This window comes from Bufo gargarizans, chromosome 2, assembly GCF_014858855.1.
Source record: "Bufo gargarizans isolate SCDJY-AF-19 chromosome 2, ASM1485885v1, whole genome shotgun sequence".
Lineage (NCBI taxonomy): Eukaryota > Metazoa > Chordata > Amphibia > Anura > Bufonidae > Bufo > Bufo gargarizans.
In genome coordinates, this window is record NC_058081.1 from 297,715,679 (window position 1) to 297,725,209 (window position 9,531).

The window sequence follows — 9,531 nt, forward strand, 5'->3', positions numbered from 1 at the left end:
TGCTATCAGTTTTGAAACTTAAGATGGATAAATGCAAAAATGTTAACGATCCAGACAATTTCTGCTACATATGTGGCAAATACACTACTTGTGATCAGCGCAAGAATCTGACAAAGCGAGTGCATTTTGCTTACAAGTATTACTTTGATTGTAAAATTGGAGATCAAGATAAAAGCTGGGCACTTCATGTTTGTTGCAGTGGTTGAATGGTAAAAGGAAAAGAATTGCTTTTGCAGTGCCTATGGCTTGGCGTGAGCAGAAAAATCACCATTCAGACTGTTACTTTTGCATGACTAAAATCGCCGGATTTTCAAAGAGAAACAAGTTACAAATTGCGTATCCTGACTGAATCTGCTCTTAAACCAGTACCACACAATGTAGAGAATCCAGTGCCTCCCACAGCAGGAACTGCAATTCAAACAGATGGTTCTGATCCTGATGAAGATGTTGATTGTCACAATGTATTTCCTGATCTAGAACAACTGGAGGGTCAGCCGCACTTGCTGAGCCAATCGGATTTAGATGATCTGGTAAGAGATCTGTCATTATCTAAAGAAAAGTCAGAACTGCTAGCTTCTAGACTTAAGGAATGGAGTTTGCTACAACGAGGCACCACAACGTCACACTTTTGTCATTGACACACCAAGTTAGCTGCATACTATGCAATGGAAAGTGATGTCTGTTTCTGTACTGATGTAAATGGTCTTATGATGGAGTTAGATGGTACACATGTACCCGATGAATGGAGGCTATTCATAGACCCTAGCAAAACAAGTTTGAAAGCTGTCTTGTTGCACAATGGTAACGAAAAACCATCTGTTCCATTGGCTCATGCAGTTGGAATGAAAGAGACCCATGCTTCTATGGAGTTAATTTTATGATCAAATACCCAGAACATAAATGGAAAATTTGTGCTTCCCTGAAAGTGGTAGCACTGCTGCTTGGCCTACAGTTAGGGTACACAAAGCATGTGTTTCTTGTGCCCATGGAACAGTCGTGATTACAACAATCATTACAAAATGAGACAGTGGAGTCGTGCACACAGTTGGTCAGTACAATGTACAACCCAAATCACTAGTTGATCCACTTCAGGTTTATCTACCACCACTTCACATTAAACTTGGTTTAATGAAAAATTTTGTAATTGCACTTGGTTTCCAGTATTTGAAGGAGAAGTTTAGCACACTGAAAACTGATGCTAAAATAAAGTCCAGAATTTTTATTGGCCCCGAAATCAACAAACTAATGCATGATGACACATTCAGAACAAAACTCAACCCTCTGGAATTTGCAGCTTGGGATGCATTTGTGCTTGTAGTGCAGAGTGCAGAACTTCCTTGGGAACAGACGAGCTGCAAACTATGCTGAATTAGTAGACAACATGCTAACAGCATATGAACAACTTGGCTGCCGAATGTCATTGAAAGTGCATTTCTTACATTCCCATCTTGACTCCCCCCCCCCCCCCCCCCCCAAATTTGGGACATGTAAGTGACGAACATGGAGAGCGGTTCCATAAAGATATTTCTACAATGGAGAACAGGTATCGAGGCCGCTGGAATCCCAACATGATGGGGGACTACTGCTGGTTTTTGCAACGGGAAAATATGACCGTTCACAAACGCAAAAGCCGATGCCTGAAGCACTTTTGACAGTACTGGGCCTTGCTCAAGTAAGACTTTTAAACTGAAAAAAAAAAGACTTAAAAAAAAAATTGTTATTCCATTACATTTTCATACACTGTTTACTACGCAAACTGATGTAGATCAGGTAATTGTTGGAGTAAAACTCGTGTTCAAAACTATTCAATGCTTTCCAAGTGCTTTAATTAATTTAGGCATACTTATGCATAGCAAAATTCTGTGACGTGTTACAACAATTCTGACTTCAGATTTGAAATCTGCACACTAAATTTAGTATAGGACAAATGTTTTTTTTTTAGACAAAGGTTTTTGTTTTTTTGCGTGGTATAAGTGGCAGATTATCAAGTATTCAATTTTTTTTGAAGGTCATAGAAAAGGTTTTGAAACGCTTTGGGTTAGTGAATAATATAATCGGCTTATTTTTGTTTGTCTATGGTTTGTACATAATATTATGCTGGTTATTGAGGGATTTTTTATTTATTTTTTCTAATTATTCCGGTCTTTGAGAGTGTAGGTAGATGCTCCAAATTTCTGTGGCTGAAAATCATCTCGGTAGATCTGCCATAACAACAAGCATATGGATATCTGCCAGCTCATTTCAGATGAATAGGATAATCACATACTGTACATTTCTGCAGCAAATCTGTGTGTGAATATACCCCAGCACATGCTTACTAAAAAGTAGATCTCTAGCGGTTTCATGGTATCGCCTATATATATATATATATACACTGCTTTGCTTGGAATTTTATCGAGCCCCTGCTTTCCAACATTTCAAAGTAAGTTTGACTCTATTCACATTAGCCTCCAAGGCTTTCATTCATAACGGACATATTTATAGCAGACTATTTTACAAAATGATCCCATTGACTCATTATTTGGTCCATCAGAGTTCTGACTGCAAGAATAGCACAGCATAAAATGCTTTAGACAATCCCTTATTGTTGGAACCCCAGCAATTGGGTATCCTGCAGCAAATTCTCTATGGTGAAGATGCAATATGACAGAATTCACACTGAAATCAGTCGGCTGCCTGTGTAATACATGGATGTGCTGGATTCTTCAAAGGAAGACTCTATATTTATAGAGCATGCTGCATTTGGGGGAAAAAACATCAAGTGTTTCATAATTTGCTATTGGCTGTCAGAAAACATTCACTGATGCATCCAAAGAGGGGACCCTTTGTTCTTTGGTCAAACCCCCAGCAATTCAGCCTTTGTCAACTATCCTGTAGATATGTGATACATTTTGTGGGATAGCAGAATGTATAGATCAGTTCTACATGTTCTCCACAAGATGGCAGCATTGTTTAGCAATACTACTACACATCAGTTTGAAGTGCCTTGTGGCCGGTCTGCTGCTTTATATGGGTTGTCTCAGGACAACTACCAGTAAAGATCAGTTCAACCTTGTTACACAACGTTTTATTTGTTTTCTGTAAAAATGCGGTTCTTTGCAGGAAGTAATACAAAGCTACTTACTCTGTTCTGAGAGAAAAAATAAAGTTGCATCTCATTGTAATGGGTGGCATTGTCACAAGTTGCTGCAACTTTGGTGTGACCAGTTGTCACTGTAACCCCATCTTTAAAGGGCTATTCAAGGACTGACTTATTTGTTTAAATTCTCTACTGCCTAACCTATGAATGTGTGGAAGCATACTTACCTGCTCCCTGCCTCTCTTTTCTTGTTTTGTGGGTCCACCACTGTCTTCAGTGTGCTTCTGTCCCCACATGTAAATTTCTGGCATGGACGGGGTCTCATGCCACTGCAGCCGATGATTGGCCTCAGCTGTGACATGTCCCGGAGCTGCACATCACTTAGAAATCCTACTTTATATCAGGGAACCTATTTACTGCAGTGGAGGTCTGCGCAATTAGCTACACACAGCACACACTGTGCATGTCAGTTGCATCATTTTGTCCCTAGTTTTATATTTTAGTGACTTTTAAGGCATAAAAAAAAAAAAAAAAAAAGAATTACAGATGTGGACTAGAAGACATGGCTTTGAATGGTATCTTCAGCTCCTTTCTAGATTCAGGTTGCCAATTTCTGAAGGTCCACAAGGAAGTAAAATTGCTGTTCACGATACATTAACATTAGAGTTGAGCGGACACCTGGATGTTCGGGTTCGAGAAGTTCGGCCGAAGTCAATGGGGACCCGAACTTTTCGGCACTAAAAAGGCTGTAAAACAGCCCAGGAAAGGGCTAGAGGGCTGCAAAAGGCAGCAACATGTAGGTAAATCCCCTGCAAACAAATGTGGACAGGGAAATGAATAAAAATTAAATAAATAAAAATTAACCAAAATCAATTGGAGAGAGGTCCCATAGCAGAGAATCTGGCTTCACGTCACCCACCACTGGAACAGTCCATTCTCAGATATTTAGGCCCCGGCACCCAGGCAGAGGAGAGAGGTCCCGTAACAGAGAATCTGGCTTCATGTCAGCAGAGAATCAGTCTTCATGTCATAGCAGAGAATCAGGCTTCACGTCAGCCACCAATGCAACAGTCCATTGTCAGATATTTAGGCCTAGCACCCAGGCAGAGGAGAGAGGTCCCGTAACAGAGAATCTGGCTTCATGTCAGCAGAGAATCAGTCTTCATGTCATAGCAGAGAATCAGGCTTCACGTCACCCACCACTGCAACAGTCCATTTTCATAAATTTAGGCCCAGCACCCAGGCAGAGGAGAGAGGTCCCGTAACAGACAATCTGGCTTCATGTCAGCAGAGAATCAGTCTTCATATCATAGCAGAGAATCAGGCTTCACGTCAGCCACCAATGCAACAGTCCATTGTCAGATATTTAGGCCCAGCACCCAGGCAGAGGAGAGAGGTCCCGTAACAGACAATCTGGCTTCATGTCAGCAGAGAATCAGTCTTCATATCATAGCAGAGAATTAGGCTTCACGTCAGCCACCAATGCAACAGTCCATTGTCAGATTTTTAGGCCCACCACCCAGGCAGAGGAGAGAGGTCCCGTAACAGACAATCTGGCTTCATGTCAGCAGAGAATCAGTCTTCATATCATAGCAGAGAATCAGGCTTCACGTCAGCCACCAATGCAACAGTCCATTGTCAGATATTTAGGCCCAGCACCCAGGCAGAGAAGAGAGGTCCCGTAACAGACAATCTGGCTTCATTTCAGCAGAGAATCAGTCTTCATATCATAGCAGAGAATCAGGCTTCACGTCAGCCACCAATGCAACAGTCCATTTTCATAAATTTAGGCCCAGCACCCAGGCAGAGGAGAGAGGTCCCGTAACAGACAATCTGGCTTCATGTCAGCAGAGAATCAGTCTTCATATCATAGCAGAGAATCAGGCTTCACGTCACCCACCACTGTAACAGTCCATTTTCATAAATTTAGGCCCAGCACCCAGGCAGAGGAGAGAGGTCCCGTAACAGACAATCTGGCTTCATTTCAGCAGAGAATCAGTCTTCATATCATAGCAGAGAATCAGGCTTCACGTCAGCCACCAATGCAACAGTCCATTTTCATAAATTTAGGCCCAGCACCCAGGCAGAGGAGAGAGGTCCCGTAACAGACAATCTGGCTTCATGTCAGCAGAGAATCAGTCTTCATATCATAGCAGAGAATCAGGCTTCACGTCACCCACCACTGTAACAGTCCATTTTCATAAATTTAGGCCCAGCACCCAGGCAGAGGAGAGAGGTCCCGTAACAGACAATCTGGCTTCATGTCAGCAGAGAATCAGTCTGCATGTCATAGCAGAGAATCAGGCTTCATGTCATCCACCACTGCAACAGTCCATTGTCAGATATTTAGGCCCAGCACCCAGGCAGAGGAGAGAGGTCCCGTAACAGACAATCTGGCTTCATGTCAGCAGAGAATCAGTCTTCATATCATAGCAGAGAATCAGGCTTCACGTCAGCCACCAATGCAACAGTCCATTGTCAGATATTTAGGCCCAGCACCCAGGCAGAGGAGAGAGGTCCCGTAACAGACAATCTGGCTTCATGTCAGCAGAGAATCAGTCTTCATATCATAGCAGAGAATCAGGCTTCACGTCAGCCACCAATGCAACAGTCCATTGTCAGATATTTAGGCCCAGCACCCAGGCAGAGGAGAGAGGTCCCGTAACAGACAATCTGGCTTCATTTCAGCAGAGAATCAGTCTTCATATCATAGCAGAGAATCAGGCTTCACGTCAGCCACCAATGCAACAGTCCATTTTCATAAATTTAGGCCCAGCACCCAGGCAGAGGAGAGAGGTCCCGTAACAGACAATCTGGCTTCATGTCAGCAGAGAATCAGTCTTCATATCATAGCAGAGAATCAGGCTTCACGTCAGCCACCAATGCAACAGTCCATTGTCAGATATTTAGGCCCAGCACCCAGGCAGAGGAGAGAGGTCCCGTAACAGACAATCTGGCTTCATTTCAGCAGAGAATCAGTCTTCATATCATAGCAGAGAATCAGGCTTCACGTCAGCCACCAATGCAACAGTCCATTTTCATAAATTTAGGCCCAGCACCCAGGCAGAGGAGAGAGGTCCCGTAACAGACAATCTGGCTTCATGTCAGCAGAGAATCAGTCTTCATATCATAGCAGAGAATCAGGCTTCACGTCAGCCACCAATGCAACAGTCCATTGTCAGATATTTAGGCCCAGCACCCAGGCAGAGGAGAGAGGTCCCGTAACAGACAATCTGGCTTCATGTCAGCAGAGAATCAGTCTTCATGTCATAGCAGAGAATCAAGCTTCACGTCACCCACCACTGCAACAGTCCATTTTCATAAATTTAGGCCCAGCACCCAGGCAGAGGAGAGAGGTCCCGTAACAGACAATCTGGCTTCATGTCAGCAGAGAATCAGTCTTCATATCATAGCAGAGAATCAGGCTTCACGTCAGCCACCAATGCAACAGTCCATTGTCAGATATTTAGGCCCAGCACCCAGGCAGAGGAGAGAGGTCCCGTAACAGACAATCTGGCTTCATGTCAGCAGAGAATCAGTCTTCATATCATAGCAGAGAATCAGGCTTCACGTCAGCCACCAATGCAACAGTCCATTTTCATAAATTTAGGCCCAGCACCCAGGCAGAGGAGAGAGGTCCCGTAACAGAGGATCTGGCTTCATGTCAGCAGAGAATTAGTCTGCATGTCATAGCAGAAAATCAGGCTTCACGTCAGCCACACTGCAACAGTCCATTGTCAGATATTTAGGCCCAGCACCCAGGCAGAGGAGAGAGGTCCCGTAACAGAGGATCTGGCTTCATGTCAGCAGAGAATTAGTCTGCATGTCATAGCAGAGAATCAGGCTTCACGTCACCCAACATTGGAACAGTCCATTGGCATATATTTAGGCCCCGGCACCCAGACAGAGGAGAGGTTCATTCAACTTTGGGTAGCCTCGCAATATAATGGTAAAATGAAAATAAAAATAGGATTGAATGAGGAAGTGCCCTGGAGTACAATAATATATGGTTAAGGGGAGGTAGTTAATGTCTAATTTGGACAAGGGACGGACAGGTCCTGTGGGATCCATGCCTGGTTCATTTTTATGAACGTCAGCTTGTCCACATTGGCTGTAGACAGGCGGCTGCGTTTGTCTGTAATGACGCCCCCTGCCGTACTGAATACACGTTCAGACAAAACGCTGGCTGCCGGGCAGGCCAGCACCTCCAAGGCATAAAAGGCTAGCTCTGGCCACGTGGACAATTTAGAGACCCAGAAGTTGAATGGGGCCGAACCATCAGTCAGTACGTGGAGGGGTGTGCACACGTACTGTTCCACCATGTTAGTGAAATGTTGCCTCCTGCTAACACGTTGCGTATCAGGTGGTGGTGCAGTTAGCTGTGGCGTGTTGACAAAACTTTTCCACATCTCTGCCATGCTAACCCTGCCCTCAGAGGAGCTGGCCGTGACACAGCTGCCTTGGCGACCTCTTGCTCCTCCTCTGCCTTGGCCCTGGGCTTCCACTTGTTCCCCTGTGACATTTGGGAATGCTCTCAGTAGCGCGTCTACCAACGTGTGCTTGTACTCGCGCATCTTCCTATCACGCTCCAGTGCAGGAAGTAAGGTGGACACATTGTCTTTGTACCGTGGATCCAGCAGGGTGGCAACCCAGTAGTCCGCACACGTTAAAATGTGGGCAACTCTGCTGTCGTTGCGCAGGCACTGCAGCATGTAGTCGCTCATGTGTGCCAGGCTGCCCAGGGGTAAGGACAAGCTGTCCTCTGTGGGAGGCGTATCGTCATCGTCCTGCCTTTCCCCTCAGCCACGCTCCAGTGATGGGCCCGAGCTGCGTTGGGTGCCACCCCGCTGTGACCATGCTTCATCCTCATCCTCCTCCACCTCCTCCTCCTCGTCCTCCAGTAGTGGGCCCTGGCTGGCCACATTTGTACCTGGCCTCTGCTGTTGCAAAAAACCTCCCTCTGAGTCACTTCGAAGAGACTGGCCTGAAAGTGCTAAAAATGACCCCTCTTCCTCCTCCTCCTCCTCCTGGGCCACCTCCTCTTCCATCATCGCCCTAAGTGTTTTCTCAAGGAGACATAGAAGTGGTATTGTAACGCTGATAACGGCGTCATCGCCACTGGCCATGTTGGTGGAGTACTCGAAACAGCGCAACAGGGCACACAGGTCTCGCATGGAGGCCCAGTCATTGGTGGTGAAGTGGTGCTGTTCCGTAGTGCGACTGACCCGTGCGTGCTGCAGCTGAAACTCCACTATGGCCTGCTGCTGCTCGCACAGTCTGTCCAGCATGTGCAAGGTGGAGTTCCACCTGGTGGGCACGTCGCATATGAGGCGGTGAGCGGGAAGGCCGAAGTTACGCTGTAGCGCAGACAGGCGAGCAGCGGCAGGATGTGAACGCCAGAAGCGCGAACAGACGGCCCGCACTTTATGCAGCAGCTCTGACATGTCGGGGTAGTTGTGAATGAACTTCTGCACCACCAAATTCAGCACATGCGCCAAGCAAGGGATGTGCGTCAAACCGGCTAGTCCCAGAGCTGCAACGAGATTTCGCCCATTATCACACACCACCAGGCCGGGCTTGAGGCTCACCGGCAGCAACCACTCGTCGGTCTGTTGTTCTATACCCCGCCACAACTCCTGTGCGGTGTGGGGCCTGTCCCCCAAACATATGAGTTTCAGAATGGCCTGCTGACGTTTACCCCGGGCTGTGCTGAAGTTGGTGGTGAAGGTGTGTGGCTGACTGGATGAGCAGGTGGAAGAAGAGGAGGAGGAAGCCGAGAAGGAGGAGGGGGCAACAGGAGGCAAAGAATGTTGCCCTGCGATCCTTGGCGGCGGAAGGACGTGCGCCAAACAGCTCTCCGCCTGGGGCCCAGCTGCCACTACATTTACCCAGTGTGCAGTTAGCAACCAATATAGCGTCCCTGGCCGTGCTTACTGGTCCACGTATCTGTGGTTAGGTGGACCTTGCCACAGATGGCATTGCGCAGTGCACACTTGATTTTATCGGATACTTGGTTGTGCAGGGAAGGCACGGCTCTCTTGGAGAAGTAGTGTCGGCTAGGAACAACATACTGTGGGACAGCAAGCGACATGAGCTGTTTGAAGCTGTCTGTGTCAACCAGCCTAAATGCCAGCATTTCATAGGCCAGTAGTTTAGAAATGCTGGTAACGGAGGTGGTGGTGGTGTTGGTGGTACATCCCGTTTGCTGGGCGGCAGGTGCCAACGTTCCTCCAGAGGCGGAGGAAGAGGCCGAGGCGGCAGCAGCAGAAGAGGTAGCAGGGGGAGCCTGAGTGACTTCCTTATTTTTAAGGTGTTTACTCCACTGCAGTTCATGCTTTGCATGCAGGTGCCTGGTCATGCAGGTTGTGCTCAGGTTCAGAACGTTAATGCCTCGCTTCAGGCTCTGATCCCAGATGGCGGCGGTCCCAGATGGCGGCGGTCAGTAGCAGGCG